This window comes from Pholcus phalangioides, unplaced genomic scaffold (assembly GCF_987345545.1).
Source record: "Pholcus phalangioides strain wild (caught in Gottingen) unplaced genomic scaffold, Ppha-v1.0 ptg000003l_1, whole genome shotgun sequence".
Classification (NCBI taxonomy): Eukaryota; Metazoa; Arthropoda; class Arachnida; order Araneae; family Pholcidae; genus Pholcus; species Pholcus phalangioides.
Window position 1 is genome coordinate 55,062,708 of NW_028301596.1, and position 26,624 is coordinate 55,089,331.

The following is a 26,624-nucleotide window of genomic DNA, read 5'->3' on the forward strand; positions in this document are numbered from 1 at the left end:
CAAAGAAAATAAGCACAATGAAGCTTGTTAAGAAGTGTTAATAAGCTTTGCGTTTTTCGCGCCCATCCTTTTCACAGATTTTTACGTAAAAAAAGACAGAGAGCTTTTAACTAACATTTTACGGTACCGGGAATCGAACACCTTCCCAAGCGAAATAATGACGAGGTTTTTAAACATGATGGGGGGGGGGGGAATAAAATGAAATGAAGGTTTTTGAAGTAAATTGAGGATGAGGAAAAAGTAGAAAAAGGGACGTTCGTCGCCGTACTAACAAGATTTTTAAAGCTCTTGTCTTAATATTGTCTCTTTATTACGCAAAAGGGTATTTTTCCTTTTTTTCCTTTTCGATGTATAAATTTTTACCTCGTTTTACGCATTTCGACAAGTAAATCAAATTTAGCTGAATTTTGTCAATTTTTTTTTTATTTTATTTTTTTAAAGATTTTCTTCTCTCGCCTGATAAAAGTGGAAAGTACTAACTCCCAACTTCGATTGCTTATCTCAAACTTATCGAAAGGTTTCTCTTTTTCCTTTTTTCGAGTATTTAATGAGAGCAAATATGGTTTTTCTTTCTGAAGGTTTATCTACGATAATGGAATGCCGTTGATTGGTAATAATCTATAGCAGTGGTTCCCAACATTTTATACTTCAAGTGCCACCTGAAAATGCGTAAGAGGTTGTTCGCGTTAATAGATTTGCGTGAGAAGTAAGCCTACTCCTAAAATTGAACAGGAGGTCTTTTTAACAACGTGGAAGGTATGTGGCATCTGAAAATACACAATAGGCGTTAATACTACAAGCTAGGGAGGGCACGGTAGCCCAGGTCGATAAGATTTCAATTTAAATTTAAATTTCATTGTCATTATCATTGTTACAAAACATATAAGTCAAACAAAAAAATCCATCAAGGGACCCTATAGGATCCATACGGGTGGAAAAAACAATTTCATAAGATTACGCTAATTTTCAATACTTGAATCAAGTATGTTATTTATGTGTATATAATACATCCATTAAAATAAAAAGCAAACGAGAAAAAAGAATTATAGACAAAGAAACACAAGAAGAATTGTTTTTACCGCTGTGGTGGTCGAGTGGTTACAGTGCCGGACTCGTGATGCGAGGATCCGGGTTCGAACCCCACAGTGGTGGTCGGCTAAAGTTGGTTTTCTGTGGTTCCCAACTTCAAGGCGCAAATGCGAGCCGATCTCCCCGTTAAAAAGTCTCGCCACAGAGAGCAACAGTCCTACAACGGTATATCATTCAACCATAACACTTCACTCATAGTTAGAAAAACTGGGGGCAGATGACAGCACTACACATAACAAGCATTACACCGAAACAAAAAACTTTACGTCAGATTGCACTACACGTACACTCACATTCCCGCATGTGCCGATTTGTTGGGGGTTCGTTGGGGGGTTCCGCGGGGGGGGGGGGGTTGCATGTGTGGTGTAGCAGTAGTAGGTAGGGACTCCAAAAAAATGGCTCGGGGATCCATGATGTTCTTAAGTCAGCCACCTCGTTGGGCAATTTGCCTGTTGTGGCGTTGTATTTGTATTTGTATAAGGGGGAAGAAAGCAGAGTAATATCTATGAACAAAATAGGTTGATATATAAGTCACGATTTGCACAGATAATGATATTTATTGGTGAATCTGATGCATGCAATGAAATTAGTGTGTAATCATGATTAGCAAAAAAAAAGTAAAAACAATTAAAATAATAATAATAACAATAATAACATTTTGTTAGGTGTAGGCAATGACCAGAAGAGTATAAATACATCAATTAACGTAATTATATTTTATCGATAGCTCGAAAATTGCGTGTATATACGTATATATATATGCACGCACACGTATCTACATTTATATACCGGGATTTCCAAAATGGTCTTCGATGTTGTTTATGGTAAATAGGTAATTCTTGAGCCGTTTTTTTTTTTAAACAAAGGGAGAGATATAGAACTGAGGACGTCGTTTGGGAGATTGTTATACAATTTTGGTTGAGATGCTCACGTGAAATACCAAAGAAGATGTTTAGAGGTGTCGTGAGTTCGATAATCGATTCGTCCTTGTCAGAAACTTTTCTGACGCAGGGGTACAACAGAAACGGCAACATGACCACAGAAAAATATTGCTACCGCAGGAAGTCTCATATAGAGGGATTAGGGCACCAACCTCTCGATGAATATAAAAAAGGTGTCCGTTCGGACTCGGCAATAAATTGTAGCTCCCGGTCTAATTAGCCCTCGTGTGCAGAAAATGACCGTGGTGCGACAAAAATGATCAAATCATCCAAGCTAGGGGTATTCAACGTTTTGTATCCGCGACGGCCACATCAGTATTCCCCTGTACTACGCGGGCCACATATATTGAGAGGGGTGAATCACAGTGTTCGGCAGCACTACCCCCCCCCCTCCTCCTCCTGGTGACTTTTCAATGAGTTGTTATGGTCAAATTTGTTTATTTTGTAAAAAATAATGAAAAGATATGAATAAATTATAATGATAAATAATTAGTTAATAAACAATAATTCGTTTTTTAAGTAATTCTTTATTAATTTGATAAATTTAGAGCTCTCTTACTCTGAGAGTTTTGTGCAATGTACAGTAATGCTCAGGACTATCAGTCTGGTGTTGAAAAAAAAAACGACTTTGATCTTGAAATAGAAAATTCTTGAACAAATTTATTCCAAGGTTTTACCCCCCTCTACAACTATCGATAAAAATTTTTCTGATGAAATTTAGAAAATTTTAATAAATTATTCATAAATTTATTAATAAATTATAAGTGGGAACTATTCAGTAAGAATTCTTGTCAACATTTGGTTTTTCTGTAGATATACCAAACGGTTCGCATGATTAGAAAGAATGTCCAAAATGAATGAGAATTACGATCATAGTTTCAGATAGTGGAATACTGATTTCATTTTTCACTAATCAGTGTCTTGACGGGCAACGCGTTTTGAAGACCCCCTACTCTAAGCAGTGGTTTTCAAACTTTTTACGTCACGGTGCACTTTTTAGGAGAAAATTTCATCAGGAGCATTTTGAAAAGGTCAGCATCGCTAGGTCACGGGAATTTTCTTAACAGGAAAAAAAGAAAAAATAATCACTCAAAAAACAGCCGATAGGTGGCACTGATACGAGTGACTTCGGTGGACATATGCAAATGAGACGGTTATAAGAACTTGCGCTCTTAATCCACAACCAGTTTACCGTTGCAAACCGTGTATGTGGATCTGCTGCACTCTGCCGTTGCTGGATTTGTGACTCGCCTGCAATGTGTTATCCCTTGTGGTAGCGGTCATGTGGTACACATACTATGTGCGCGGCCCGAGGAGTACGTGGGAGGTATGCATAGTCCTGAAAATGCTCAAGAGAAGCGTTTGCATCCTATAGAAATGTGAGAGAGATGTGCGTACTTCCAGAAATACGTAGTAGTTGAGCTTACTTCCAGAAATGTGTAGTAGTTGAGCTTACTTCCAGAAATGCGTAGTAGTTGAGCTTACTTCCAGAGATGCGTAGTAGTTGAGCTTACTTCCAGAAATATGTAGTATGTGTACTTACTTTTAGAAACGCGTAAGAGGCATTCGTGGTCTTCCATTGCGTGCTACATCTAGAAATACATAAGAGGTATTTATACCCCCTAAGAATACGTGGGAGATGTGCATATTCCTGAAAATTGCGTAGTCTTGTTTGCGTCTCATAGAATTACGTGTGAGACGTGCCCACTTTCAGAAATGAATGGGCCTATCCTTAAATATGCATAGCACACTTTCGTGTCCTCGAAATAGCGTTGGAGATAAGCTACATCTAGAAATGCATAAGAAAGATTGATTCTCCTAGGAGTATGTGATTGGTGTACGTACTCCTGAAAATGCACAAAAGATGTCTTTACATCACATGTAATTGCGGGGGGGACGGGGTTGGTGGAGGCGTGTATACTGCCGTAAATCCATGAGAGCGTTCGTGCTCTTAGTATTATGGGGGGAGATGTGCACATGGTATAAATACACGAGGGAGGGGGGGCGTTCATACTCTTAGGAATGCGTGGAAGGTGTGTGAACTTCCAGAAATACATAGGCGGCATGCTCCTAAAAACTCATAAGAGGCGTTCATACCTATGAATGCGTGAGTCGTTTGCGTACTCCTGAAAATGCAAAGGAGGAGTTTGCATTCCTTTGCTTCTGCTTAAGAGATGTGCTTACATCTAGAAATTCGTAGGGGTGCTCTCAGAATTTCGCAGGAGGCGTTCATACTCTTGGAATTTTGCCGGATGTGTGTCACTTCTAGGAAATGCATAATGCATAAAATGCATTAATAGTCATATAGATAGTGGTGTAGATAGTCATACACATGGAAGGTGTCGTACTGCTGAAAATACATAGGATGTGTCATAGGCGTACGCAGAATTTTCTCGGAAGGGGGGATTCAATTTTTTTTTTCCTTCTCAGGGAGGATTTACGTTTTTCCTAAAAAATAACACTATAATCTCGGCTTGGGGGGGGGGGAGGGTTAGAACCCCAAATCTCCCTCTGCATACGCCAATGGGATGTGTTTGAGGATTGTGTGTAAGGTATGTGTGTGCATGTACTTCCAGAAATGTATAAGAGGCATTGGTGCCTCAAGAGTTGCCTGGGAGGTGTGCTCCTCGACAAATTCAGAAATTCATAATTGGCGTTCATGCCCCTAGGAATACGTGGGAGGTTTGTGTACTGAAAATGTCAAAAAAAAAAAACTTTCATCCCTCGGAACTGCCTGAAAGGTATGCGTACGTGCAAAAATACGTAGGAGTGCTCGTGCTCTTATAATTGCTTACTCCCGTAAATATGTAGGAGGGGTGCGTACTCCCAAAAACAAGTAGACGTTCATACACCTAGGCATTGCTGGAAGGCGTGTAGTCTTTTGAAAATGCATGGGAAGCATTTGTGCCTTTTGAACTTCGTGAGAGTTGTGGCTATTCCTAGAAGATCGTGGGAGCCACTCGTATGCGTAAAACTGCATTGAAGTTGTGCGTACTGCCGAATACGTAGACTCCCAAACTACGTAGGTCCTTAGATATAAGTAGGGGGGCTTCTAAGAAGAAAGACTTATTTTATAGCCACCTTTTTTTAAGTCACTTGTAAGTGTCTCTAGTTCACTGGGCCCCACGACACCAGAATCTCGCACGCTTACTTGCCTCTCAGTTACTTCAGTTCTTGTTAAATTACCATTATCATAATCGTCACAATAACCATCATAATAATCGTCGTCATCATCATCATCTCAGATTCACTAGTCACATTATCTCAATCATCACACCATGAAATATATTTCCGCATATTACGAATCCATTAATGCTCTATCATCGTCATAATCCATTAACTTTTGTTCTTTACAATAGATTTTTTTTTATTTCACTAAACCTTTGTTAAAAATCGAAGATAATCATAATTATAATTCGATACAACTCATGTATTCAAAGAAGAGGGGAAAAACTTCCTGTCTGAATTTATTTTCTTTGCATTAAATACTTGCTTGTAATAATTCCAATATCAACGGCTAATAATGCATTTCCAAGTAAATATCTCTCTTTTTGGAGCAAAAAAAGACTTCCTGGGTGAAAACTACCTCTTATAATACCATTATGTATCGCTTGATAAATAAAACTATTAGCTAGATGATGACTATATACTAGTCATCGTGGGCATTGGAACGAATAATCATCATCATAACAGTCCGGACTGGTTTTGTGGGGTCCTCATCGTTGTCTGTCCATGATTATAATGACATAGTCACTTGAGCGTGTCAGTTTTTTCTTGGATGTTTTTTTTCCCACCATAGAAAGGATCCCGTTTCTATACAGAAGCCTTGTCTCTATGTGGTGTATTTTGCTTTCAAATAAATTGCCAAAAATTCTGGTACGTGAGAACTTTCGTGTTTACGAGCAACATTACCGTAGTAAATGCTCTGGCTGGGATTGTTACCGCCACCAGAAACCATCTACAATCATCATTACCATCATTTTACCCGATATTGTCCGTAAACGTAAATATTCAAGCACAGAAAATTACTGTCTGGGACTCTTTACATTTCGTCTCGAGACTAATTTTTTTTTTTAATGTACCTTATTACCCATTAAAGACTAATTTATCCGGTATCGATTCTGTACCATTTCCGCGTCGTTGTATTTGAGAAAGACTTTAGATCATGAGAATTTCATAGACAGTCACATATACGTATATAATATATTATCACGTGACCAAACGTCTCGATTTGATCCTCTTGGACCGAAAGAAATTCAAATATTTAATGAAAATTCGTCGATATTGATGATTGAAATTATTATTTTTTTCCTTTTTCGTTTCTTAAGGGGCTAAAATGACTAAATCTGAAATGAAATACGTGAATAGTCGTAAATAAGTAGCAAAAAATTGAGAATTTTGATTATCGAAAATCCCTACGAATTTCCATTCAAATGGTATGGAAATTTTTTTTTTCAATACAAATACAAATTCAAAGGTCACAACAGGTAAAATTCCCAACAAGGTGGCTGAATGAAGATGCCCATAAAAATATGGATGACAAATGTATCTAAAAATGAAGCACCCAAAAAAAATATATATAAAAGCAATTTATAAAGAAAAAACGAAAAGAAAAAAGAGAAAATATTATACACTGCCCTTGAAAATTATGGTTATCTTATTACAAATGGCTAGACTCTCGATTTAACCCAATATGAATACTACCGCATTTCTTCCAAAACGAGCCATTTGTGGAAGACTCGCAGGTCTGGATTCGAATCCCGGAGTTCGGGCATGGATGTTTATCAACACTAAAAAATTCCCCGGACAGATCATACGTATCTCTCTGGCAAATACGCGAAGATTACGTAGATTAAAAATAACAATAATTCACGACATCCGAGGGTAAGGTATTCCATGCATCCTCGATCCAGTTAGGGAATAATTCCTAACAAACCCCTTGAATCATATCTCCACGACGTCCACGCTCCTTCGATATTTAAAGAAAAATAAAGTATCCTCTCTGTAAATATCACCTTGTTGGCACGTTTGGCGACGGCTGAAAGTAAGCAGTGTCATGATGCCAAGCAAGAAGTTTAAAGGTGTCACCCGAATCACCGAGATTTTTCTATAGTCCGTTTCAGGTTAACTTTGCAGTGAAGTGGAAGCTACGAGGGAACCTCATCACTCGTTGCTATGGCAACAAAAGCCTCTTAACCAATGTATCGATGCGCGGCTTCGGTAAGGTATGGACGATTTCTAGGATATCGCGCCAAAATATCGTTGTGGTTGCTATAGATTTTTGGATAATGTGGTGACCAATATTTTTTCTAATTTAAAAATTTCAAACGAAGAAATATCTGTTCAAAACGAATTTTTTTTTTTAAATCATTAAAAAAATTGAAATATTCTGTTATAAATGATAATCATAAGACTCCGATTTATGGGAACTTTATTTTGCGGCCAAGGAGTACACTCTATAACTTTAGCAGCAGCAGCAGCTCAAGAAACCCTGGCTGTTAGTGGATTTGTATGATCCATATCGGAAGTCCCAACGAATCAAGTTTGAGTCGTAATACATAGGTTGAAAAAAAAGAACTCCTGATCTAGTTTATTTATAAGAAGCGATAAAGTATGGAATTTAAGACACCACTATGAGGAACTCCACTGGTAAAAATTTTCCAGTCAGAAAAATCCATGTTCCCCATGAACCGCTGTGACCCATCCTGCAATCAAGAATCCATTCAATTCAACAAGTTTCCCCGATCCCAATTGCATGAAAATACTTAAAGTGTTTAACATGTTGGACCCAATCGAATGCTTTTCGGAAACCCATTAAGACAATTTCTGAATTTCTGTCTTTGAATAAAGTCACATGATTATGGAAACAGAGAATGAAAAGATTGTCTTCTTTTATTGGAGTCCGTTATTTTTTGTACAAGGAATAATTTCAAAACATGCCGAAGAACATCAGCAAAAAATTATTTACATTTATTATTTACAATTATTAATAGCAATACAAATCGAACCAATTTCTATTGAACCCATATTGAAGATTATTACATGTAACCATTTCATAGGTCGATGTGATACTTAAATGGGTGCAGAAAATAAATGACCAATCACTTATCCTACATTTTTCTGCAAAATAAGCCTCGTATTTTAACCGATCGCAGAAAATTGACTGAATTGGTCGAATGACATTCAGATCCTATTTTTTTGGGGTTAAGGATGGAATGTTGTGCTATTCTATTTATAAATCAGAATATCGATTAATGGGGTTCGATCATTTTTAGCAAAGGATTCGAATCAATCAAGTGAATGCTATCATAATTATAACTAATGGCTTCATAAGTATTTTTCAGACCTATGTTGCCAAATGCGTTTCCCCATTTTTTATAAATACCATTTCCTTTGCTTTTGAAGCGAAATAATTTATTTCTCAAAATTGAAAGTTACAAAAGGATTCGAAGTTTTTTCTATTTTCAAAAATGAAGGGAAGCAAACTTTTTCATTTTTAGTAAGTGAGTAAACAAAGCAATAACTAAGAATGAAAGATTGCATCAGTGATAATCATGGTAATTGAGTGGATATTTCATGATCATATCATACAGGGTGGTTATAAATACACTACTTCACCAAACACCAACTATATCGCTACATTGCAATTTATTGCCATTAATGAGATGGGTTGGAAATGAATGCGCTATCTTCTATCAGTGGTCGCCTTAAGCTCTCTAGGGGAAATATCTTATCTACATCCTCCCTCGGGTTTGAACCTGAGACCGTGACAGCAACCTTCACGGTGGTTGACGAGCATCTTACCACCACGCCACTCAAGCGCTAGTCATAAATAAACTGACACTAGTTAGACGTATATAGCGCCTATTCTGATGGTTCGATAGAACTTAGTGTATAGGATACATGGACCATAGGATAAAAGAAAGATTAAAAAAATTAAAAGTTTGACCACCAGGGGAAGAAGTGGCGTATTTTATCGCAGGTAGCTTCCCCCCCCCCTTCCATGGTCTATATAACGTATTGTACCAAGTTTCAATGAAATATGTCCATTACGGGCGCTACATAGGTCTTAGTAATGTCAATATAATTAAGCTGTGAGTAGTGTCAGTTCAATTACGCTGATATTACTCCGACCTATGTTGCGCCCGTTGTGGTGGACGTATTTCGTTGAACCTTGGTACATACAATACGTTATATAAACCATGGAGAGAAAATATACCTGCGATAAAAATGCGCCACTTTTTTACCTGGAGGTCAAAAATTTATTTTCATTGCATCTTTCTTTTCCTCATGGCTATGTATTGTACATACCAAGTTCCATTCGAATGGCCACTACATGCGTCTGAGAAGTGTCAGTTTAATTATAACCACCCTGTGTATTTATCAATATCCTATTATTTTCAAGTCATTGGTTATCGTGCATCGATCATCCACGAAAGACATTCCCCGTTTGAAAATGGGTACTACATCTTCTCCTCGTTGCATTGTATAAACAACTGAAGGGGGGGGGGCGAAAGCATCGACCGGTGGTACTACACACGCCCAAACGTTCCGAAGGATGATCAATGTTCTGGGCTTTCGAATCCAAGTCAGCGATATTCTTAGGGCTTAAATAATAATTATCCTTCTGGCTATTGCTTAAGAATGCCTTCTTGAGATTTTCTCAAGTCAGCTAAATAAATCGACGCACCACTAAATAGTGACTTCTATGGAATTGGTTTTGTCGGGGCTTTATTCAATAAAAATAAAAACACGCAGAAAATTCAAATATACATGCACAAAAATATATACAAATATACAGGATGTCCTGTAAGTCCGAATTCGGCCTTTATCTTATTAACCGTTCACCCTAAAAAAAGGTACGGTTCTAATTTAACCGCTTCGCTTACAAGGTTTCGGCGAGAAATTTGGACGATCTCTATTTAACGAATGAGCGAAAAATATTGTAACCTCGTCCTAACCTAACCGCACGTTAAAGAAAGGTAAAGAAGTTGAAGGAAAAAAAGAAAACAAATGAAAAAGGGAAACAGAGTATAATAAGTAAGTGCAGATAAGAGATAGAACTAAGCGAAGGCATTTATAAGAAGTAGATTTCTCTTTTCACCCTCACCCAACCGGTTCTCTTTCGCTCTTATACGTATACAAATACAAATACAACGCCACAACAGGCAAATTGCCCAACGAGGTGGCTGACCCAAGAACATCATGGATCCCCGAGCCCCTACCTACTACTGCTACACCACACATGCAACCCCCCCACCCCCCGCGGAACGGATACAACATATGTGGGGCAAAAAACACTAATAATTAATTGTATAGAAATAAAATAAAGGTAAAATATGAACAACTTCGTATGGTTACAACAAAGCTTGACGGTATTAAGAGAGGAAAGAAAACAAAGAGATAGAGTTTATTTGACTTCATTCCAAAGTGTTTGAACGCAATATTACGTCCTTGACCGTAAAGTGGTTAAAAGCAATACTCAAAGTGTTCAGGAATTACTCTGGGACAGTTTCGAGAGTGAAAATAATACAGTGTGTCGTAAAATAAAATAAAAAATACATTTTTATACAGTCCCCCCTATTCTCTAACTTCCAATTAGAAAGTTTTTGTCCTGTATTGCTTGATACAAACAAAAAATTCTATGCTTCTAAGTGCAATTGTACAGTTGAATTCCAAAATCGGAGAAAAGTTGATAACGAACAGTAGAAACTAACGGACAACGCTTCTCTCTCTCTCTCTCATTAATATCCATGCTGTTCTTTTCCTACTTTTTTTCCGGTTTTTTTTACCTCACGAGAGAGTTTCACTCTTGAAACTGGTGCAGACTGATTCCAAAACACATTTTGAGCATTTTTTAAATTCGAACCATACCTGTACGACGAACGGTTGATGAGATATAGGCCGAATTAAGACTTTGAGGGCACCCTGTATACAAGAAGTTGTTATATTATGGCACATTTTTATTACATTATACCAGTGTGCAAAATCTCCAATTCCATCCGTGTCTCAACACTAGTGCTCTGATCCTGGTCTGATTCGTCAACGCAAGTGAAGTTGGTATCTTCTACCCATGTTTTTTTTTTTCCTTGTGTACGAAGTTTTCTTCTGAGATTTGAACAAGGGTCACCTATCTTTCCACTGCATTCTTGTCTTGGAGTAGGTTTCTCCTCCAAAGCTGCAAATTATTTGCTTCTGCGATACTGAAATGGAGCTTTTTGGTGTATTCGCACGATGTTACATGATGATGGGGATCATTCACATAGCTGGTTATCTGAGATCTCAAAATCTATACAAGTACGTTGTGAACGGCCCGTGATGTCAAAGTTTCATGTCACAAAAAAAGGGTCCCAACATGTCGTTTTCAAAAACATTATGAAAAATTTAAAAACATTCATCTCACCCAGAAACACATTTAAAAAAAAAAATAGCGGCGGAGTGTAGCTTTCGTTTCAACGGGATATTTAACATATCGCTGGATGCTTATTGACAGTTATTAGTTTGGTGTTAAGCTTTCTTCTCACAATGGGATATTAAATATATTGCTTTGTGGCCGGTGACGATGATTAGCTAGGTGTCAAATTTCATTCGTATAGAATAATTAACCAATAGCTTAACATTGGTTGGCGATGGCTTGTTGGATGGCATATTCATGACTCAACGGGATATTTAACTCATTGGCTGGGTGCTGATTAAGATAACTATTCGTGTGTTCATTTTTTGACCTAATGAAATATGGTCAGTAGGAAATGAGATTAAAAATTCTTCAATCATCCCAGTATAGATGCAAAGGTGTTTCATCTCTCTAAATGCCCATTGTAAGATACAGCCAGATAAGTTTTAATCGCATCTGTAGTGAAATATATACAGGAAGTGAGTATATTAGATCGATAATCGAAAGATTAAAGACATCTTGTCAAATGAAAAGGAAAGCACATTACATAGCCTGAAGCAAAAAGACGATCTAAGAAGCTAAACAAAATAAAAATCCAGAGCTAAATTCTAAATGAAATGTATAAATCCGAGCTTCAGTAAGTATTATATTCGTGAGTTAACTCGTAGTAGCAATAGTAATAATGTTATTTTGCGCTTCGTAATGGTCGAGTGACGAAGCGATGAAATCGCTTCACAAAAGTAAATGCCATTAATCGCTCTCTCTCTCTCTCAAGACCGAAAACCAGACATCGTCACCCAAAAAAACGTGGTAATAATAATATATAGTGAAAGAAAAGTTTATATTTAGGGATAAGACTCCACAATATGGCGGAGAGAAAGAGATAAGTGATAACACTTTTTTCTCAACAGTTTATCGGATTAAAACTCTTTCCTGGTATGTCTATTTTATGAGTCTAATTTTGGACTTTGAATTTTCAAATAAGGAAGAAAAATAAGTAAATACTAAGTATTTTCTTTTCTTATTTCAGAAATAAAAGAAATACAAATAGGGTAATTTATCATTTTTTGGGTGTCAAAAACTCTTATCAACGTTTCTGATGAGAATAATGATAACAATGATTTTGGATTTCTTATTGATTTTGTTATGCGTACACGGTTCCAAAAATAAAGATTGCTTGTACAGATTATGTGTAGTTATATTACTTATCCTTAATAATAGGATGGGAAATAATTCTACTTCACACTCTCTTGAATTTTTTTCATTAATATCATACATTATTTTATTAAAATTCACAAATGTTATCAATACATTGATTCAAACGATGAGAATATCAGTGGGAAAATCATTAAACTACCGAGAATCAAAAAGTAATTTTCAAATATCGATGGATATAATCAATTTTCAATATAAACAAGCAATAAACGTTCACAATGAATACAATAATTCAATTCGTTAACTTAATTTTCAACATTAAATTTATCAATCTATTTTAATAAGTCTATTTTTAATTCAATAGTTACCGATTGGAACTTATTTCATCAATTAATAATTCAAACCCATTTCATTAATTAATGATCCAAATTACTCTGCAAATAATATATTTCAAATATTAACACAAATAACAAATTTCCAATATTGGCATAAATAATTAACTTTTAAAATAAATGTAAATGACCATTTTGGACAGAGTTTATTAAGTATTCAGTATTAAAAATTAGTGATAAAACATTTGAATACAAATTGTGTACTCTATTCACAATTAGTGATGAGAAGTTTTCAATATTAGTGCAAATATCAACTTCGAATATTAATTCAAATAACAAATTTAACAAATATTTGAATAATAATTTAAGTCAGAATTTTTTTTTGCAAATGTGAACAACAGATTTCAAATATTAATTAGAATGACACGTTAAATGTTATCGGGAATAATCAATATTCAATTCAATAGGTGCGGTAACTAATCAGATCTCAATATTAATTGAAATAATCGATCTTCATCATTGATACAATTAGTCAATTTCCATTATAAAAGCAAATAGTCAATATACAATATCAATTTCAATATTGTCTTCGAAATGCAAGTTATTTATTTTAAAATGATAAATATCCATACATAAAATGATGAATTTAAGCAATTTTAAATTTCGTACACCCAAATAATCAACATTTATAAAAAACGATCTATACAATAACCGTATTGAAAGTCAATAATCAACCTATGCAAATGATACCATTAACGCAAAAATGATCAATCTCAGTACTTAGAGGGGAAAAAAAATTAATTATGAATTTTATTCAATTTACTTTTTTCTTCTCGCACACATAGAATAAAATAAATTAAAATATTTTACTCTATTTACATAAAACGGATAAAAAAAATAATAATTGATTTTGTTTCATTTGTAATTTCTTTATTTTCTTTCTTATTTTAATCTTAAAATATTTAAATTATTTGAAATTTATTTCCAAATTATTCATTACTTCGTACCTAATCTGATTCAAACATACACGGAAAAACCAAATTAATGTAAGAAAATTATTCACCTAAAAATAAAATTACACATATTTAAATTTTTTTCTTTTATTTATACTCCTTACAAATATAAAATTTGGTGAATCGTATTTGAAAGAAAAGAAAGAAAACAATACACATGTATAAATAATTATAAATTCAATCGATTCTCCTCGGAGCGTTTTCTTCATAATATGAATCGTAGTTTATCTTATTATATTCCTTATAATCTCTTGAGAGATTTCCTAGGGTGTGAAGTATTACAAGGAATGTTCCTCCACGATGATGTTAATATTCAGACACTCACTATGCATTTTAATCCTTAATGGTTGGCTGATGGAGCGACGCAGAGGCAATGCCATGTTTCCTCTGCGTCGACGCACCCTTAAGTCATCGCCGTTCCACTGCATCGCAAATGTGTTTTATTTATTATATTGACGCGGCTCGTAGCGAAACATTCGGAAGACTTATTTTCGACGTGATATGGAATTCATTTGAAATTAAAATGGCGGAAAAAATATATTTTTTAGATCTATTAGGTATCTTCGATATGGACGATTTTTTGTTACAGATCGGTTTTATTGTCTACCGTCATAATGATAAAAATGATATGCAGCATGTCCATTTAATCGGATGATGGATAAACGGATACCCCGCTAAAACGGTAACAAAATTTCTCCTATAGAGACAATTTTAAAAGTTCTCCGCTTCGTAAGGTGCTGGAAAAAAGTTTAAGCACAACTGAAAAACCGTCCATATCTCGAAAACCTGTTGATGTAAATAACATGAAAATTTTAGAATGATAATTACAAGTAGAGCTAAACATTTTCAGTGAAAAAAAATGATGAAGAGTGCTTTCTTGTCACAGAAAACAACTGTTGAATTTACAGTAATGGTCAAAACCTGAAAAAAGTATAAGGGCACACACACACACTGGAAAATTATGCACAAAGCCTTTTTAATATCCAAGAAAAAATCACCATTTTTCTCTATAATCTTTATCATTCTGGATGTCATCGATCGAGGTAAGTCATAAATAACTTGCTATGGAATCTTCTTACCAGTCTGCTTAATTGCTGCCATAAGGTCATGTTTATTTTCGAACTGCGTACCATATCTATACACTTATCGTGAAGAAATTCTTCACAAGTTTTCTACAGGATTCATTTTCAGGACATTCAATTATCACTCTAAAGTTTCAATGATTTACATCAACAGGTTTTCGAGATATGACGATTTTTCGGTTGCCCTTAAACTTTTTTTCCATCACCTTATTAAGCAGAAAACTTTAATTCAGATTATGATTTCTGGCTGTCCAGTCAACGAGTTACACCGAATTGACTTCTGACCAAGACTTTGTAGACTTAAGAACATGTGCGGAAGCATTGGCTTGTCGAAACAAATATTGTCCAGAAGTTATAAGAGGAATAAGTGGAAGCAGATTTTTTACCAGAATGTCTTGATACTCCTCTGAGTTGATTTTGCAGCTTATGAAAGCGACTGGAGTTTTTCCTTGGCATGCAAAAAACCTCCCCAAACCATCACTGATCCACCTCCGAATTGATGTTTCGAAATTATGGCTCTGTTGCGGCGTAGATCATGCCAATAACATTTAAAGCTATCAGGTTCATCCAAATTGAACTTCCTCATCTGACTCGGCAATGAAAGATAAATGCTGTTTGGCCAATTCACATCTCTTTTCTCTGTGCCGTTAGGAAGTTTGTACCTCGCATTTGCATACCAACATTTGCAATTTTTTTTATTGCATAATACTTTCTTCAACTGATTTTGACCATTATATACTATTATTTAAATATTTTTTTTTCTGGAATAGTGCAGCACTCGCCAAAATTATTTTCACTGGAAAATGTTTAGTTTCACTTATACAGTCGATCCCGCTTATAACGTTTTTTAAAAACCGCAACTAAAAACGTTATAAGCTAGAAAGCATTTTGCAAATGTTTATAAGAATTATAAGATAGTTTTTCACCGACCATAGCATATTTATGTCATTTTTAATTTATTAACAAACATTAAGGCACACATAGTGATTTAATAAGAAGTTACTGTATTTGTGTGTTATAACCGACAAACCAGTCACGGCCCAGGCTCTGTCCCTCCAGGGATATAAGCCTTTTACCCTTGCGGGTTGGGTCGCGCTGGGGAGTGTGTTATAACCAGTCACACTATATATAACAGTTTTCTTTTATAACAGTCAAGTTTCCGTAAAACCTGGATGACATCACATGGTGCATTTTCTTGCCTTTAAACAAAATATCGGAAAGTTTCCGGTCCCTTAATTGCTTCTGCAAATGTTACAACTGGTAATGACTGTCACTATGACATCTACAAATTTAAGAGAATTTTTATTTTTCCCTTTAAACACACATAGAGCTTTTATTTTTAACTTTCTCTCTGAGACACTTTGACTCGAAGCATAATCTAACGCTTTTATTTCTTCATTTTCCGAAATTTAACAGGTCATGAAATCATCGTATTGGCTGTTCTGTGACGAATCGAATTCCAAGAAGTACAGTTGAGAAATCCGATTTTCCTTATCTGAAAAAAAAAAACCGCTTTTTAATGGTACTTGATGCTGGCGTCTGAAAAATCTGTGAAGTTGTGTATGTTTTCTGTCGATGTCACTCTTTGGCGGTTTGATTTTGTATCAATAGATTCAGAAGTGGATGGGGAAGGCCGCCGTTTATTGCTTTGTTATATGCAAGTCTATAACAAGGGTGGCCAACTTCTTTCTGTTCGCGGGCCAACATAATGGTTAGCTATAGCGTCGCGGGCCGCATCAGTGGTGCAACTTCGATGTATAAGCCGCTCCATTATTAATTAAATTGTTATTAATATTGTTAGTTATTAAATTAATTTCATCACTAGAAATAAGAAGTTTGTTAATCAAGAAATCTGCTGTTGGAACCCCGATAGTTCAAATAATGATCACAAATTTAATTTTTTAACGGTACTTTTACCTTGTCGCGAGCCGCACAAAATCACTTCACGGGCTGCATGCGACCCAGTTGTTGGCCACCCCTGGTCTATAACACCAATATGAGAAGATTCATTTTGTGAAATCGATCTAATGTGACGAATTTGAATAAGACCGCAACGGAAAAAAGTAACCTCTTATGAGAACATTTTCTGGTTCTTATCTAAACAAGCTTCCTATTCACAGACATAACTTCCATCAACCATGAGTATTTGAACAGTGGTAAAAGGGCAATTATGCTCTGTAAAATATTGTTGGACAAAGTGAGAGAACAAGAAAAAAAATGTTCAACGCTGCACACACATAATCACCATTTTCGTTTCTTTACATCAATAAAAGTACGCTGATTTAAAGGTAGGAAAAAGCCCGATGTGAATTTACCGAACGTTGTAAGCGGGAATAGCAAAATTTTTATACCTTGTATACGGGTAAAGTTAACTTTATCAATATAGGAAAAAAGTTAAATTCACGAAAATTAGTCGTACTAAAAGCGAGAACGACTGTAATTATCACTATAAATTTTCATCTAGATATGACGATTTTTAGTAGTACTTGAAGTTCTTTCCAGCACTTTAAAACAAATTAAGAACATTAAGGACTCGGACAATGCCGTTTATTGCATTTCATTCTTAAAATCTTAATACACTTAATATACATCAACCACTATATACATACATTTTTTTTAATTGAATAAAACATTTGGAATTAACAAAAAATATGTTACTAAGTTAACATAAATGCATTTAAGAGTAAGTACTGGCCTTCAAAAGTAGTTAAGTTGTCTTCGATACGGACCTTTATATAGTTATTTTATTTTTGTTCTCCGTTAAGCCAACAGAGAGCGCTAACTTTTCTAATGAAACGTAAAAATCTTAGGTATTGCGATCATTGTATAATTAAATATGATTTGCATTGCATTTTTTTTATGTTTGATTTATTCGAGAAGCTTTATTAATATTGATTCTTCATCTCAGTTTTCAAATACACTAACTCTACTAACGTTGCAAAATGGCGATGGAATTGTTTCCCCGCATAATCGGGTATCCCGCTTTCAAGGCAACGTGGGAAAGAAGCGTTGTCAGCTAGATTTTGCTGTCCTTCCCCAACTTTCTTCCGACTTTTGAATTCAAATATATCAGCGAATATTACATTTGGAAACGTGGAGTTTTTTTTTTACTTCTAAAGAGACAGGGCAACAACTTTCTTATTCGGTTTTTGAGGACAGGGTGTCTGTATAAAAAGTTAAACGTATGTATATTGTCACACCGACTGTATGTATGTTGTCACAACTATTAACGAATGTGCATTGTACCCTAGGAGGGGGGGGGCCCAATATCCCTCCTTGTCATGCGGAATTTTCTCAGGCACAACCGCACCCCTCGGGGAATGAGCTAAAATCACGTAAGTGACAGAGCCAGGTTGTGCTCGGTCTGTTCTGTTATGTTTTACATAAAAAGTTGATTTTTATATTTTGATAATTATATAAAAACCCTTGCAAAATGAATGACGCATCTGAAATTTGCTCTATTCGGGTACTTTTTTCTAATTGGAGGTATACCTCTAGGATTAATGGTTCGCCAGAATAAAACGTGGCAAGGGGAATTATGGAATCTCCCTGTTTGTGATATGACCCTATTATATATAATATGTAAAGTGTTCGAAAGGATAAAAATTTTGTGATTGATTATGGAAATTTTCTTTCAAACCGAGCACAATTCCGGTCTATCACCTCGGGCAATCTACTACTAATTGAGTTATGCGGGAAGTGTGAGTGTGTATACCTAACAGTCGGAGTGCGTGAATTAGTGCTGCCATCTATACTTCAAATTGTGAGTGGAGTGTAATGATTGAATATTTGTAGCGTTGTAGGGCTGCTGCTCTCTGTGGCAAGCTGCTGTGATGGTCAAGTGGTCATAGTGGCGGACTCGCATCGCGAGGTTACGGGTTCCCACCGTCGCCGCAGTGGTGGTCGGCTGAAGTTGGTTTTCTGTGGTTCCCAACTTTCGAGGTGCGAATGAAAGCCGATCTCCCCGTTAAAAAGTCTCATCGCAGAGAGCAACAGGCCTACAACGATAAAATCTTCAAACATTACACTTCACTCATAGTTCAAAAAATATGTGGTAGATGGCAGCACTATAACAAGCATTACACAGAAACAAGCTTCACGGTAGATTCACAACACGGACGCGCACATTCCAACATATACCAATTCGTTAGAAGTTCCGCAGATGAATATGGACAAGGTACATGTGTGGTTTAGTAGTGCTCTCTGTGGCAAGACTTTTTCAATGACTCGCATTCGTGCCTCGAAGTTGGGAACCACAGAAAACCCACTTCAGCCAACCAGCACTGTGACGAAGGTGGGATTCGAGCCCGAGTCCGTGTTGTGAACCTAACGTGTAATTTGTTTCTGTGTAATGCTTGTCATGTGTAGTCGTTCTTTCTTTTTTTCAAATCGAGCACAATTCCAGTCTATCACTGAGCAATCTACTTCTAATTCAGTTACGCCGGAAGTGCGAGTTTGTATACCTAACGGTCTGAGTGCGTATAGAGCGTTGTGTCTAATTTTTCAGTGCTGCCATCTATATTTCAGAAGTGAAATGAGTGAAGTATAGTGATTGACTACATGTACCATTGTAGGCCCGTTGCTCTCTGCGGCGGGACTGGGAGATTGTTGGTTTGAAACTGATATGCTGCATAAAAACGAACAAAATATGTTGTGATACTATATATACATTATTTGTTTATATGCTAAATACCGTTATCTTTCGTAACCATCAGAAACACAGTAACCGTTATTTCGATGCATACACACTTTACACTGGTATTCAAATTAAGAAAAAAAAAACGTAGCTTCCCATACCACATGTATTCGCCATCATCGCCATTTTCATTGTGCATATCGGTTCGAAACTAACAACCCTTCCATTTTGTGAACCGTAAGATGTAGTTTTAATTTCATTCAATAGGTGACAGCTGGAGATTTAAGCTTATAGTGGTTTCTCGTATTGATAACAGCAAAACATGAAATATACAATTCACAGATTTTATATTTTGCTATTACCAATGCGAGAAACCACTTGAGCTTAATCTCCTGCCTTCGCCCATTGAAAGTCAAAAAAGATTCTCGGAAAAAAATTTCCCTTCAATTTTTTTTCCCCCACGGGTTCGCAAATTATTTCTCCCATTTTTAAACCGGTTCAGGAAAATATTTTAAAATAATTTCGGCTGTGTGTCTGTACAACGAGAAAAGCATTGAATTAACTGTGAACTAAATCGTACAAGGCCGGCGCCTCCACACTGCTTGTAACGTCAGCAAGTAGTCCATTTTCCTTCAAAATATTCAGGGGGGGGGGGCGAAAAAAACTCCCTGCTCGTGCCAGTATCGTCACTGTGCGGAAAAGAAATGATCCGGCTAAGAATTGGCGATTTCTATGCCCCATATCCAATTACCACGAGGTGTTTATGAGCCAACCAGGAAGATTCTACGCCAAAATAAAAAGAAACGAAATAAGATGTTATCGGGGTCACGGTCGGATGTTATAGTCACGTAGAGTTTATGAGATTGGTCCAGCACCTGGGCTGACCACAGAGAAACAGAGGGCTCACCCGAGCCAATCAGCCAAGACAGCAGTGGCCCAGCACTGGGGCTGGCCACAGAGACAACCGAGGGCTCACTCGAGTCACCCAGCCCAACACAGCAGTGGCCCAGCACTAGGGCTGGCCACAAAGACAAACAGAGGGCTCACCAGAGCCAACCAGCCGTGACAGCAGTGGTCCAGCACCTGGGCTGACTACACAACAGCCGAAGGAACAAAGACCTAAAACCGGCAAAAGCAAAGACACTCGTGGAAAATAAGCTGCGTCCGGAAAGCACGCGACGGGCGGCAGCTCAATAAATGTGTGAAGACCGCGCCCACTCTCGGGCAACTGTCGCGCAGCTTGAGGTTAAAAGCAAACAGATGCTCAATATTGATATTATAAATTTTCGAAATGTAAATAAAACATTCTGGAATTTTCCCGGGGTTTTTTGGGATCGGGTCTCCGGAGTGTGACCGAGGGGTGGCTTTGGAGTCTGCTGGGTTTGTGGGGTTCTCCTGGGCTTGCCCTGGGGGGGGGGTGTTGCAGGCTGTAGGCTGGGGCTTGCTCTGGACGATGGAGGTAGGGAGACCGGGTCTCACGGCCTGAAGCTCCAATCATAGGGATCGAGGGCTGGAGGCGCGGGACCGGGGGGGGGGCTTGGAACACAAGCCCTTCGGCCCGGCGCCGCCAGCTCTCTCCAGCGTGGTCCAACCCCTAGAGGTAAAAGGCTTTTATCCCTCAAGGGACAGAGCCTGGACCTCGACTGGTCTTACATTTGCAGACGTGGTAGGTGGTGTACGAAACCTGCAAAATGGATTTTGTAAAATGTGCGGTGAATTTTTTTTCAGCAATACTCATCTTTATTTATTTGATCACGATCTAATATACAGGGTGAATCAAAAATCGTTGTCCATAGAACTATCTCTGAAGCCGTTTACTTTAGAGATGTATACTTTGGATTACAAAAAACAAATTCAAATGATACGCGTTTCTTAAAATGTCGTAATTTATTTGAGGGATAGTATAAATAAATAAAAATGAATCCACTTTTTATATATAGTCCCGTGAGCTAAAACACTCAATTAGAAAGTTGTTGCCCTGTGTCTCTCTTGACGGCTAACAAAAAAAAAGTTTAATACTCACTAAGATATTTGAATTGAAATATCTGCGAAAAGTTAGAAAAGAACAACACATAGACTAACAGAAACGCTTCTTTCCCTCATTTATGCTGTTCTATCCCAAGTCTTCTCCGATTTTTGGATTGGAATATCTCAGCGAATATTACGCTTGGAAACGTGGAATTTTTTTGTTTGCCTCAAGAGATATCGAGCAACAAGTTTCTAATTGTGGGGGGGGGGGTGTTTAGCACACGGGGACTGCATAAAAAGTTATTTTCTTTATATTGTTATGTATATATATATATATATATACGACACTTCAAATTAATTACGACATTTTAGGAAACCACGTGTCATTTGAAACTTTACTTCTAAAGTCAACTGTTGCAGAGACTGTCCCATGGACAAACAATTTGAATCACCGAGCATATCAGCAATAATTTTCATTTACTCATTAGTCATTCCATCGGCTGCATGGGCATTTGGTGACGATCTGACCAGTACAGTTTGGTGAATGAAGGTTTCATAGAACCTTTTGATTAGTCCACATGATTTCAAGTGACTAGCGTCCATCATCTTGCGACCGCACAGCGAGGATGGAAGCCACGGGCACGAGAGACGACATTGGCTGCTCGGGAAAAGACTGGAATTTAAAAAATCACGTGTGTAATGATTGAAAACTGAAAAATAATTAAATATTTTTTATGTAAGAATTTTCCTCAACTTTCTTGTGTCAGTTTTTTTTTTTTTTCAGTGACTAACATAACACTTTCCTTTGGTTTCTTTGGCGATTGATCGTTTTCAGCTTAAAAAAAAAAATTACATAATCGAGGGATCAGTGACCAATTAATAATAAATCAATCAAGTAATTAATGATTAATTAAGGAAGAAATGTGAATTGGTATCTAGATTAGTGATTATTGTACTCATTGGAGGTATTAGAAGCAGGTGAAGGCAAAACGTTTGATTCCGAACCACGGCTTCAAAGTCCGAAAGAATGATCATTTCAACCTTTATTGGTTCTAATTGCGATTTAAATTCTGGCAATTAATGTTTTTAACTGATTTCTTGAAAGAAACTATATTTAAAAAATTTTTGTGAAAGTTCGAGGGAATTAACCCGAAGGAAAATGAAATAGGCCAAGGCTTTGAATTAGCCACTAGAGCCAAAACATTAGCTTCTAGAACTATATAAACCGTAGCTTCATTATGGAAAATTACAGTAATTGCGTAATAAATCGCCTTATAGCAACAGTGAAACCTCGCTACAACGGTATTCAATACAGTGAAACCTCGCTACAACGGTACTCAATACAGTGAAACCTCGCTACAACGGTAACTCAATACAGTGAAACCTGCCTATAATGATACTGTAGGGACCGTCGTGAGTTCGGTCCTCACATGGGGCAGTTGAATTTGTTTACTACGCTTCGGCTAATACATATACTAAAATTGGAACGATACAGAGAAGATTAGCATGGCTCCTACTGTAGGGACCTAGAAAAATATTGGAATAGACAGGTTATCGTTGTAGGTAGTTTGAGCATTTGCGTTATTTCCTATTGAATGGAAATTCATTCCGGAAAAAATAAAATATCGTTATAGGCAGGTTTATCGTTATAAACACTATCGTTATGCACAGGTTTCAGCGTATAACGATAAACCCCTCACCAATAATTTTCTTTTCAAATCTTGTTTGGAATTGCCTTTGGGGGGGGGGGGGGTCTAATATTAAACTCTACTCGATACAGCGATATCCTTTACTATGATGAATCCTCTACAACGATATTTTTCTAGAATATAGTGAAACCTCAATATAACGATATTCTGCGGACCAAAAAAAATCGTTGTAGAGCGATTATCGTTATATTGAGAGGCAGCAGTTTATATAACAATAGGGTACAGACATTTCCAAAACAAGACTTGAGAAAAACATCGGTTTTTAGAGGGATTTATAGTTATATCGACCGCGACAATGATATAAAGCGTATATTTCGCTCGTATGTTTTCGTTATTTGTGGCGATGAAGAAAATTCATCTCTGCCCCCACGGAGACTCGAACCCCGATCTCTCGCTTGCCGGGCGAATGCTCTACCATCTAAAAAATAGATACCAGATAAAATAAATGGATAGCTAATAGATAGAATATAGCAACCGTGGAGCGAATATATATGTTCAAAGGCTCCGCACATGGACGGCGGCAGCAATCAACTAATAGCTCGTGAATGACATAGACCACCAGATGGCCACATGTATATAGAATGTCCTCTCCACTTGTTAACAAGTGCACCAAGTCTATATTCACCAAGTGTTATGCGGTAAACTACTTTACAAGGTGCATGAACTAGCTGAACTTTTTTTTATTCATCAACTAATTAACTAGAATTGTTTTTACTGTGCATAGAAACAATCATAAATACATTTTATGGTAGCACTAACAACAGCATAAATTTGGCGATACCTGATGATAATGTTACTTCTTGATATAATGATAACACCCCACCCAACTATGTATATAAATAAATATATATGTATATTTTTTTTTGGTTGGCAGAGTATTGTTATATCGAGGATCATTGTATTTATAAATAATATACATACCCATTAAAGTTTAAAAAGAAATTATACGAAAAGATATAGGAGAGATTATATACACTCATTGCCATAAAAATTTGCGCACCGAGAAGAAGTCGTCAAAATGAAACGAAATTTTACACATGTAAGTACTACGTTGATATAAATAAGTGATTAGAAAATCCAAGAAAAAGGATCATTTATTGCAGAAAAAAGTACAGATGAACAGAAGTTTTAGTACTCTGTTGGACCCCCCTCTAGCGCGAATGCGCGATGCGATAGGAGCGGGCATTGAGGCATACAAGTTCCATATGATGTCCTGAGACATCTCGTTCCACAGTTGCTGTAAATGCGCCTCTAGTTCGACCAACCTCGTAGGGTGTCCGACTTGCCGTCCCAAATGATCCCAGATATGCTCGATTGGTGACAAATCTGGGGATAGAGCAGGCCAGGGAAGGGTGGTAATGTGGCGGAGGCAGTCTTGTGACATCCTTGCTGTGTGTGGCCTAGCATTGTCTTGTTGAAAAATGGCTCCTGGGAGCCCTGCCACGAGTGGCAACACATGTGGCTGAAGGATGTTATGGACGTACCGCTGGGCTGTCACTGTGCCATGGATCGATATTAGGGGTGACCGTGTATCGTAAGCAATGGCACCCCGTACCATGACACCAGCTGTGGGAGCGGTGTGTCGCTTGAAAGCGAAGGCAGGATTGAAGCGTTCACCACGGGGCCTCCACACACGAACACGATTGTCATCACTGCTCAAGTTGAATCTCGATTCGTCGCTGAAGACGACCCGTCGTGCTCGACACCACTCCAAACGGAGGCGTTGGTGGGTGGGTGTCATTGGCAGCACACGTAATGGGCGCCGCGATACCAGATGTCCTTCAGCCAGGCGCCTTGTGATGGTTCGGGAAGACACAGGGGCCCGTAGTGAAGCTGCTGCCTGTGTCTGGATAGCCACCAATGAGGCAGTTGGCTGTACGCGTACGTTTCGGATGATGTGATGGTCTTCTCGACGACTGGTCTGTCGAGGGCGTCCTGAACCTGGTCGCCGTGTATATAAATGACGTCTCTTCTGTCCACTGGTCCCAACACCTCCTCACAGCAAAACCAGAACGGCCTAGTTGACGAGCTACTCGCCGAGCTGACCACCCAGCTTCCATCATCCCGATGATTCTTCCCCTATCGAACTCTGACAAATGCTCATATGGTCTTCGACGGCGGCGTAACGGCATGTCTACCTCAGCATTTCCTTTGTAAACGATTAAATACACTCCAGCAAGCTCTGCTTACCTGTTTTATACTCCAAGGATAACGGAGTTCAACGTCCTCTAGTGGCATTACGCAATGCGCAATCACGCTGCATTTCTGCAAATGATAGAAATGCAGACATGCAAGGGTCATGAAGACACATTCAGACACGATAATTTTTGAATGTACATTGCGGTTAAAACTATATTTTACAGCGTTTTAAACTTTGACATCGAAAACAAGATTTCACGAGTTTTGCAACCTTTGAGACCCAATGCCCATCTCAATGGAAAATAGCCGTAATTTCTTTAAAAATTGAATTTTCATAGGACATGGCGTAAGGGACGGGGCCTCTTAGTGCCCGAAGAGCTTCTGATGACCATTCACAGCAATTAGCATCAATTGTAAGAGAACTGAATGGAGCCCATTGAATTGCTCAGAGAGGGCCCATGATTTTGTTAATATGGCTCTGCCCATATGGGGGGGGGGGGGCTGGCGTGGAAACCCGTCACGAATCTTACTGGTTTTGTTTTCTCGCACTAACTTATAAGGTTAGAAGAAGGGGCCGTGGAAAGTCCTGGACTGAGGCCCTCCAAAAAATAATGCAGTTTATAGGGATCCAGAATGCGTGGGCCATGAGTTTATTGATTTGAAATTGCTGTTCGACGTCACCGATTCTTAACGTGTCACTATTTTATAAATCCGATTGGTTATACAGATTGGGCTCAAAGTCAATAACACATTTCATAATTTATATACTTATATGAAATCAACGAGTTTATGAGAAGGCAGTGCAGTGAAATAAATATATTGCTAGATTTTTTTCCTGGAAAATGAAAAAAAAGTTCGAAATTTCTTGCATAGATCGCACTCTACCGTTTATAACTGGTTAAAATTAATAACTTCGAGATGAATCATGAGAAGAATAGATACTTGATCACGTATAATCGATACTGCAGATCATGTTAGCAAATACATGAATTGAAATAAAGTAAATTTAAGATACGACTCTCTCTCTCTCTTTCTTGGCCTACAGTATATCCATCAAAGTGTAACACTTATTGGAGAAAAGCGGGTCAAAACTCAAATGCCAAATGTTACCGTTTGTCAAAATTTTGCTTTTTGTTGTTTACATGTTTTGAGGTACAATTCAAGCA

At 37.4% G+C, this 26,624-nt stretch overlaps 1 non-coding gene across 1 annotated transcript; it reads left to right on the top strand.

Annotated features, from left to right (window-relative positions):
• The first annotated feature begins 23,057 nt into the window (after nucleotides 1-23,057).
• LOC149088907 (U6 spliceosomal RNA) lies at nucleotides 23,058-23,166 on the top strand. The gene has a single exon (XR_016195456.1). It is a non-coding gene; the product is annotated as a U6 spliceosomal RNA (small nuclear RNA).
• The last annotated feature ends 3,458 nt before the right edge of the window (nucleotides 23,167-26,624 follow it).